The sequence below is a fragment of the Odocoileus virginianus genome, chromosome 15 (genome assembly GCF_023699985.2).
Source record: "Odocoileus virginianus isolate 20LAN1187 ecotype Illinois chromosome 15, Ovbor_1.2, whole genome shotgun sequence".
NCBI classification, from domain to species: Eukaryota; Metazoa; Chordata; class Mammalia; order Artiodactyla; family Cervidae; genus Odocoileus; species Odocoileus virginianus.
Window position 1 is genome coordinate 61,260,835 of NC_069688.1, and position 9,402 is coordinate 61,270,236.

Consider the following 9,402-nt stretch of genomic DNA (forward strand, 5'->3'; position numbering starts at 1 on the left):
TGAATGCACATGTCATATCTCTGCTACCGGCGGAATTGTAGGCAGCCAACTGGCTCAGTGAAGTCTTCGGTGCTCAGAGGAAATGCGCTGTGGTGGGATCTCCCCTGAAGCCCCTTTCTCTCTCCATACTGGAGATGCAGGCGTAGTAAGTCCAGAGCAAGCTTTCTTCTTGTTGCTGCTGTTGTTTTGTTTTAATTTTTTAATTTTTTTTTTAATTGGAGGAAAATTGCTTTATAATGGTGTTGGTTTCTGCCGTGTAACAGGGCAAATCAGCCATAGTTAGACATGTATCACTGCACTCTTGTGCTTTCCTCCACTCCCCCCATGCCCAGCTCTCTAGGTCCTCAGAGAGCACCAGGCTGGCTCTGCGTTACAGAGCAGCTTCCCAGCGGCTGTCTGTGATCCACGTGGTTGTGTATATGGGCAATAGAATAAAAATAAACGGTGGTGTTACTTCAAACTAAAAAACTTCTGCACAGCAAACTACAAAAGACAGCCCACAAGATGGGAGAGAGTATTTGCAAACCATATATCCGACAAGAGGTTCATCTCCAATATAAAAGAGACTTCTATAGGTCAATACTGAAAAACAAAACAAAACAAAAAGACTAGCACAGTTTTAAAAATGGGCTAGAGACTTGAATAGACATCTCTCTGAGATGACATACAGATGGCTATTAAGTGCATAGAAAGGTGCTCAACATCACTAATCATCAGTGAAATGCAAATCAAAACCACAAGGTCACCTCACAGCTGTCAGGAGCGAAGCAGAAGACAAGTGTTTGCGAGGATGCGGAGGAAAGGGAGCTCTTGTGCAGTGTTGGTGGAAACGGGCATCGGTGCAGCTACTATGGCAGACGGCGCGGTGGCTTTCGGGTTTAGGAGAGGCAGGGCTGGCGGGGAGATGGGCTGAGTCCCAGAGAAGAACAGCAGCAGGGAGCGCGGAGTCCAGGGAGGCGGTCTGGGGCAGCGGGGACCAGACCAGGAGGATCGGGCACCCAGGTGGAGGGCGGCAACCAGGACTCGGCGCCCAGGAGAGGAGCTTGACACCAGGCCCACGGTTCCCCAGGGGCAGAGTGCTTGTTTCCACGGTGACTGCGGACCACTGGTGAGAGACCCTGCGGAACAGATGGGCCCAGCAGGATCCTGGCTCGTGTGATCCACGTCTCCTACATGCTCAGCCTCTGAAGAGCAGGGACCAGACCTTTTTTGCTTCAGAAACCCCAGAGCCTGGTAGTCTGCACTTGGCAGGCACGCGCTGTTTGAGCGAAGCTGGACTGGCCTGGTCTCCCCCTGCCCTTGTCCCCAGGGTTTCCCTGCTGAAAACCAAAGTCCCCGCTGACCTAAATCTCTCAGTCAAACGTAGACACTGGGGGGATGAGACGGGAAAGGCTCGAGCGGCCTAGCAGGGTGGGCACCGGGGGTTTTCATGAGCAGGAGAAACCCCCTCCCCTCTCCTGCTGGCTACCCGTGGGCCCGGCTCGCTGTCCCTGCCCCGATCAAGGATTTTAAACAGAGGGCGGCGACTGGGCAAGCCCCCTTCGCTCCAGCTTTTGTGAAGTTCCTACAAATCGACCTACTCTGCTTTCAGCTGTCTCCCTGAAACAGTCCATGGGGTGGCAAAGAGTCGGACTCGGCTGAGAGACTAACACTTTCATTGAGAAATTCATACACTTTTCACAGGTCTGCTTCCTCGTTCCGTTGGTTTCACGTGAGCAGGAGCTTGTAGGTCATGTTCTAACGTCCGGGGTGTTCGTCCCACCTCCTCTCTCCACCATGGAGAAACAGACTGATGAGCCAATCCACCAAAATCCCCGCAGTATCCTCTTCCGACATGCTAGCTTCGAATAAAAAGATGTGTATTTATTTATTTACGGCAGCACCGGGCCTTCGTTGCAGCACTGGGGCCAGCTGAGCTGTCTCATGGCATGTGTGATCTTCCCGGACCAGGAATCGAACCCGCGTCCCCTGCATGCCAGGCATGTTATTAATACCGCGGAACCGCCAGGGAAGTCCTGAATAAAACGACTTTGACAGGTCTACAAATCACGGAACTCTGTTGTGAGCTCCTGAGAGAAAAATACAAATTAGCTGTTTTTCATATGTTTTGACCCTCTCCTACCATCCTCTGGTGAAATGAGGTATTGCAAACCAATTTGTAAACATTGGATCTTCTTTACTTGAACGTGGTTAATATGAATTGACTGAAAAGAACACAACTAATTTTATAAAAGATATGTTGTCTCATATTTCCTTTTATATTTCTTTTTTTATTAATAGAAACTGTTTCTATTTTTCTAATGGAGAAAAAAGATTTATCCCGAATAATGATATCGATTTCCTCTTTCATCATTCTCTAATATCCATTTACATTGTCTTGTATTATTATTTGTCCTGAGTTTTTTATCTAAATATTTTCTCTCTTACTCTTTCTTCCTGTCTCCTGGTGGTTATGTGACTGTTTACTATTATCTTTGTTTGCATATTTTAAAAATGTTTGTAAAAAAAATCCACTTTCCATGATATAAGGTTGATAACTATATTTCAAGGAGTTCAATGTTTGATTGATATAATCTGAATAATAGAAATCATGCACATATGAGCTATATTTTTTCATTCTATTGCATATCATAGCATTATTTATTAAAATACATCATATAAAAATGTAATGGCGAATAGCCTGTAAGTGTACAAACTTCTGGAAAGTTAAAACACTTAAGCTACAGTGAAAGCATCTTCAACTGGATATGTGGACTAATTACTGATTTGTGTTTGAAATATATATATATATATACATATATATGTATATATATATATATATTTGAAGTGAAGAAGTTTCGCTTTCAAAAAGGCACTTTAACCAAGAGTTAAATTCATAGAGAAAGGTTCTGAAACCTGAAACATGGATTGGTGTGAATCTGAATCTGGAGACTTAAAATGGTGCATCAGTTTCCCAGGGCTGCTGGGACAAATGATCACAGACTGAGTTGTCTCAAAACAACAGGAATGTGCTCTGGAGACCAGAGTCTGAAATCCGGGTCCCGGTGGGTTTGATTCCTCCTGGAGGTTCTCAGGGGGCAATCGACTCCATGCAGCTTTCCTGGCTTCCGGAGGCTGCTGGCGACACTTGGTGTTCTTTGGCCTGGGGCCACCCTCCGGCTTCTGCCTCGGTCTTCACACGGCTTCTCTCTCTGTGTGTCTCTGTCTCATTCTCTTGTCTTTTATAAGGATGCCCATCATCAGATTTACCACCTTAATTTAGGATGATTTCATCTCTAGATCTTTACCTTGATTATACTTTAAAAGACTCTTAATCCAAATAAGATCATGTTGTGAAGTTCTTCTTGGACATGTGCTTTAGGGTCATCATTCAACCCACCACGGATGGAAATCAGCACCTGTATCTGTGGCCCTGAGGTCACACGTGGGGTCCTTCATTAGATCTGCCTGCCTAAAGCATCGCCTTCCTCTGTCTGTTGCCAGTGGCCCTGGCCTTGGGGCTCCACTTCCAATCTTTCATGAAATGGAGCTCTGAGTATTATTAACTGGTGGGTTTGTTTGAAACAATGTTCTATGGAATTGTCCCAAGTCTATAAAATTGCATAATTCCATTCTGTTTCCTAGTATATCAGTTCAGGAAATGGGAACAGTTTAATTTTGCCTCTGAGAAATAAAGTACCACATATTCTGAAATCTTTATTAATTTATCCATTTCTTGTTTCAAAGGTTGTAAGGTATCTTACATAAGTAGATAAAAAATGAGGTAAAAATCAGTTTGAGTTACGTAGAAGAGGAAAGCTGGAAAAAGCAAAATGGGAGCAGAAGGGATAGGATTAAGTTAGAAGGCAAGATTATTACATGAAATTTATAAGTAAAAATATTAAAAACCATAGATTGTAGAAGGCGATTTGCTAAAGATAAACTTCAAATTTGGCTCTCAGCTTTCTAGGAGTTGATTCAAAGAAGAAAACAGGTACATGCTTCAAAGTGCCTGTAAAATCAAACCAAATTAATTTTAATTAGTTGCTCGGAGGGAGCACATTCATTCCTGACGCTGGGACTCAAAAGAAAATTTCTTATGGGATCTCCTGGAGAGGACGCGCAGGTGCAATACAATTAGCAGCATCTTTAGAGTAAACACAGTGAGAAGTTTCAACAAGTTTCCTTGTTTATGATGTCCCTTAATATCACCCAGTGGGTGATTTGGTGAAGATGGGTCCGGGGAGCTCTGAAGCGCCAGGCACTGCGCCCAAGCGTTTGTCCAGATTGCTGGAGAGAGGGACTGTGAGAAAACCAAGAGGAAGGGATATCTCACATGTCTTCCAAGTGATACTGCAAATATATTGCTTCTCAGCGTGATTTTGGCTTGTGCTGAGGCAGCAGGCTGTCGCAGAGCCTGGCGGCCGGCGACCTGCAGGCTCAGCTGTGTGTGCTCCGGCCGGCAGTCAGACGGGCAGGCGGACGGCCAGTCTGACTCCCGCCGCAGGGCAGAGGGTGAGGGCACCGCCTTGGGGGCCGCACGATTTCCTCCAGGAGCCGGCGACTGCTGCAGGGCCCGAAGGGGCTTCCCGGGCGACTCAGTGGTAAAGCATCCGCCTGCCAATGCAGGAGACGCAGGAAGATCCCCCGGAGGAGGGCATGGCAATCCACTCCAGTATTCTGGCCTGGGGGATCCCACGGACAGAGGGGCCCGGTGGGCGACAGTCCTTGGGGTCACCGAGTCGGACTCCACTTAGCAACTGAGCGCATGCCCAGTGCCCCGAGGAAAGGGCATCCAGAGCCACCGAAATGCCACGGCAAGACGAGAGCGGTGATTTCAGATTTGAAAAATCTTTAGATGTTTACGGCGAAATACTTACTGCAGGTGTGAAAACATTTCAGGAAAGTTTCACAGAACCTTTACTATTAAATAATTTTTTTTTTCCTTGGTGTTAACTTCCGAATATTCATTGAAAGGACTGTTGCTGAAGTTGAAACTCCAATACTTTGGCCACCTGATGCAAAGAACTGATTTATTGGAAAAGACCCTGATGCTGGGAAAGACTGAAGGCGGGAGGAGAAGGGGACGACAGAGGATGAGATGGTTGGATGGCATCACTGACTCGATGGACATGAGTTTGGGTAAGCTCCGGGAGTTGGTGATGGACAGGGAGGCCTGGCGAGCTGCAGTTCACGGGGTTGCAAAGAGTTGGACACGACTGAGTGACTGAACTGCACGGAACTGAACTTCTAAAATAAATGAGCATAAAAAAAACTATTTCTACGGACTCCCCTGGTTGTCCAGTGGTTAAGAATCCGCCTTCCAAGGCAGGGGTTTCAGACTGGATCCCTGGTCAGGGAGGTAAGATCCCACACGCCGTGGGGCAAGTAAGCCCATGCACAGCAACTCGAGAAAACCCCGAAGGGCCACGACTACTGAGCCCTCAGACTGTAGAGCCTGTGAGCCTCAATCAGGAATCCAGGGGCCGCAACACAGATCCAGCAGAGTCAAAACTTAAAATATACATCTCTATCTATCTATCTAAACAAATGAAGCATGTTATTAATTCTGCCTTATTGCATTTATTCAAGGAAAATAAAAAGCTATTTCTAGAGTAATAGTAAATTAACATATCATGTAGACAAATAACTTTATGCTAGTTAAAAGCTGGGAATCATCTGACCAAAACAATGACTTTGATTTTAAAAGATCACCAGCCCTTCTTTTCAATAGATACCAGACAGCAGTCTCATTTGTCTATTGAAATCATATCTAGTTTGTGGCAATAGAACCTTCTATTCTGCATTAAAAAAAAATGGCTACCTATGGTTTTATTTTATATAGGATTCCTTACCAGTTATTAGCACATTTTGTTGATAAAATAAATGATCTAGCTACAGATAGAAGATACACTCCTCTCAATGGCAAGGAAAAAAAATCTTTGTTTTAGCAAAAGAGCAAGCACATGTTTGTTTTGGCCACCTTATGCCCTAGCAGGACCAGAGAAAAGCCAGTTTCATTTGCCTCCCATCACTGCAAAGGTTTGGGATGCGTGAGCGGGGTTGTCACTTTTAGGCTGGGTACTTGACAGAATCGCAGCCATTAGTCTTCGCTCAGGAATTTTATCTCAACTCTTTAAGACTATCAGAGCAAGGGACTGGCGTCTTAGTATGATTACAATCAGTTAAAAGATTATCATGATTACAATCAATTAAAGATTATCTAAAGATTACCTAGACGTAAACCATACACAGGAGCCTGACAATCTCGTCAGGAAAATGGGTAAAAGGTCGCTACAGCAATTTCCTTGAGGGAGGTGAGAAAGGCCAACCTGCACTTTAATAAATCAGGGGTGGCGGGACAGAGAGGGACCTCTTGATCTCTCTCAGGGCCAAGAAGGAGCCTGAGCAGTCAGGCCGGGTACTTGACCACACGCATCTTGTGTGTGCATGCCAAGTCACTTCAGATGTGTCCAACTCTTTGTGACCCCATGGACTGTAGCCCACCAGGCTCCTCCGTCCATGGGATTCTCCAGGTGAGAATACTGGAGTGGGTTGCCATGCCCTCCTCCAGGGGATCTTCTTGACCTAGGGATCTAAACCTTGATTCTTATGTCTCCTGTGTTGGCAGGCAGGTTCTTTACACTAGCACCATCTAGGAAGCCTGCACCTCTGGTCCCCTTAAACACCAGTACCTGCAGCATTTAAAAATTGGGGCAGAGAGCCTGGAGCCGGAGGGCTGCTCAGGGTCTGTGGGGCCGTTCAGGAGGTTAACATGCAGGGTTCAGTTGGATGGTTCTCCTGTGAATCCAGAGGCAGAGTTCTGCTTGTTCTTCAGTTCAGCTCAGTTTAGACTCAGTCGTGTCCGACTGTTTGCGACCCCATGGACCGCAGCACTCCAGGCCTCCCTGTCCATCACCAACTCCCAGAGTTTCCCAAACTCGTGTCCATTGAGTTGGTGATGCCATTCAACCATCTCACCCTCTGTTGTCCCCTTCTCCTCCCGCCTTCAGTCTTTCCCGGGCTCAGGGTCTTTTCTAATGAGTCAGTTCTTCACATCAGGTCCATCTGAAGTTGGATTCAGGCCCCCCGGCAGTGCTCCTGGTACTAACTCGGTGTGGCAGCTCTGACCGCAGTTTAGAGCAACTTCAGAAGAGCCCGGTGCCAGGGCTGGCTTTGGATTGAGAGTGATCAGTGCGGTGCAGTCCCAGGTGCTGTGCATTGTAGGACTTCCGTGCTAAGGACATTTATGCCAGAATAAATGCCACCAACTCAGTGTGGGTTAGGGACAAGCCGGATAGTGACAAGGGGTGGGTGGTGTGGAAGACAGCATTTTATGGCCTTTTAGGAAAGATCTGGGCTCAAGACAGAAGCGCAAAGCCGAGGGGAAGGGATCAAGGACAGGTCACTTCTCCGCACACACGCCGGTGTCCCTGAGGAACCCAAAGCAACGCTGCGCTCTGGAGTGGAGAAGGCACCGCAGGGTGAGCCGTGAATTCCAGCTTGGGGTGAGGTTTCCATTAGTCTAGGCTCCTGCCAAGGGGCCTGGACTGGTACTTTTCCAAGGGCCGGCTGGTCTCCACTGGGGTCCCCGACAGAGCAGGAGACTCCACCAGCTGGGGGGGCGGGGGTGGCGTGCTCACTGCTGCCCGGCGGGAAAGCCGGGGAGGAGGCTGGCTCTGTGGGGATGTGACCGTGTGCAGGAGCCGCTGTGACGGGCCGTGAGCGGGACTCTTGTTTTTAGTTTTTCGGGCACTTCCATCCTATGCTCCATAGTATCCGCACCAGTTTACACTGCTACCAACAGTGCTGGAGGTTCCCTTTTCTCCTGTCTCCAGCATTTGCTATTTGTAGACTTTTTGATAGCGACCATTTATTTTTACTTTCTAAATTCTGCACCACTGTAGTAGCTTCCAGTGTGGACGCTCTGCCTGTGGTTTCTTTTTTTTCCATTCATCTTCCACATCACACACACACAGACACACCCCCACACCCTGTCTTCTGAAACACAGATCTTAATTGTGGCATCAGTTCAGTTCAGTTCAGTCGCTCAGTCGTGTCCGACTCTTTTGCGACCCCATGAATTGCAGCACGCCAGGCCTCCCTGTCCATCAACTCCCGGAGTGCTGAAAATGCTTGAGAAATGTCCTCCAATGACCTACTGAATACGCCCAAGCTCCAGGTAGAGTCTTCGTGGCATCTTTCTAAGACGCTTAAAGCCATTCTGGCCTGTGCCCTGACGGCTCCGACTGTGGTCACGCCGCCTGCCCGTCCTGAAACCCCGCAGGCTGCAGCGCCTCCTCCTCCCCGCCCGGCAGCGCGAGCCTGTGTGCCGCGTCTAATCCTGCTGCGGGACACTCATATAAACTCTCAGGAAAACAAAAGCTGAAGGAGATTCATGTCGTCTCACCGCTGGGATCCTAAGCAGCAGTGACACTTGGCTGGCCCCCGGAGGCCTGCGAGCTGCCCTTAAACAGTCATGAGTGTCTCAGGAGAACAACGGATGCTTCTGTCTCTTCATTCAGCTCATGACTCGATCCAACACATGACGCTTCCTCCTTTTCCTTTTTTATATGCAATTTTACTGTTTATCTTCCAGATTACAATGGACATACATGCTCATTGTACAAATCTATAAACTGCAAAGAGAAAGTCAAATTACTTACAGTAACAATAACCAGAGATATCTACAGTTCAAATTGCCGTACTTCATAAATATGTACACTCTGTTTTACAGTATTTTTTTCTCTATTTTTAGATTGTGAAAATTTTCTCCTTTTAAACATTCTTCCATAGACTTTAAAAAATGACTACATGGTGCTTTATCATGCGGATAAGATCGTGACTTATTTAGCCATTATAGACTCTACTTTTGAGTGTTTAGGTTGTTTCCAAAACTTTGTTATTGTAAATAAAAGTACAGTGAAAATATTTGTAGCATCCTTCTTTCCACATTTGTCCTTGGGATACACCTTCAGGATGGAATTGAGGTATCAGAGGGCATGCACTTTTTATTTTCTTAGACATTCTGTATAAATTGATACCTCCCACACCCTTGCCAAAATATTGGGTACTGGTAGTTTAAAAAGAATCTACTCAAAATAGGTTTAAAAAAAAAGAAAATGGCACCTTGAGCTGCTTTTTTACTTTCCAGCTGCAGGTGATGCCGAAGGTGAACTGGAGGGTAGAGAACATAACTAAAGATATGTGTGCAAGGACAGTGTGTTGTGTTATTTGGCAAGATTTTAAAATCCAGACCCTCCTCCCTCTTTTGCTTTACCTATCAGGAATAAGGCAAACAAATCCAGAGGAAAAATAGTCTATAATTTATCGCCAAATTGCACAAAGCAGCTAATTTTAATGAGATATTCTTGGTGACTCGGAGGCTCTGTCCTCTGATGCCCACCTCATTGCCTAGAAAGG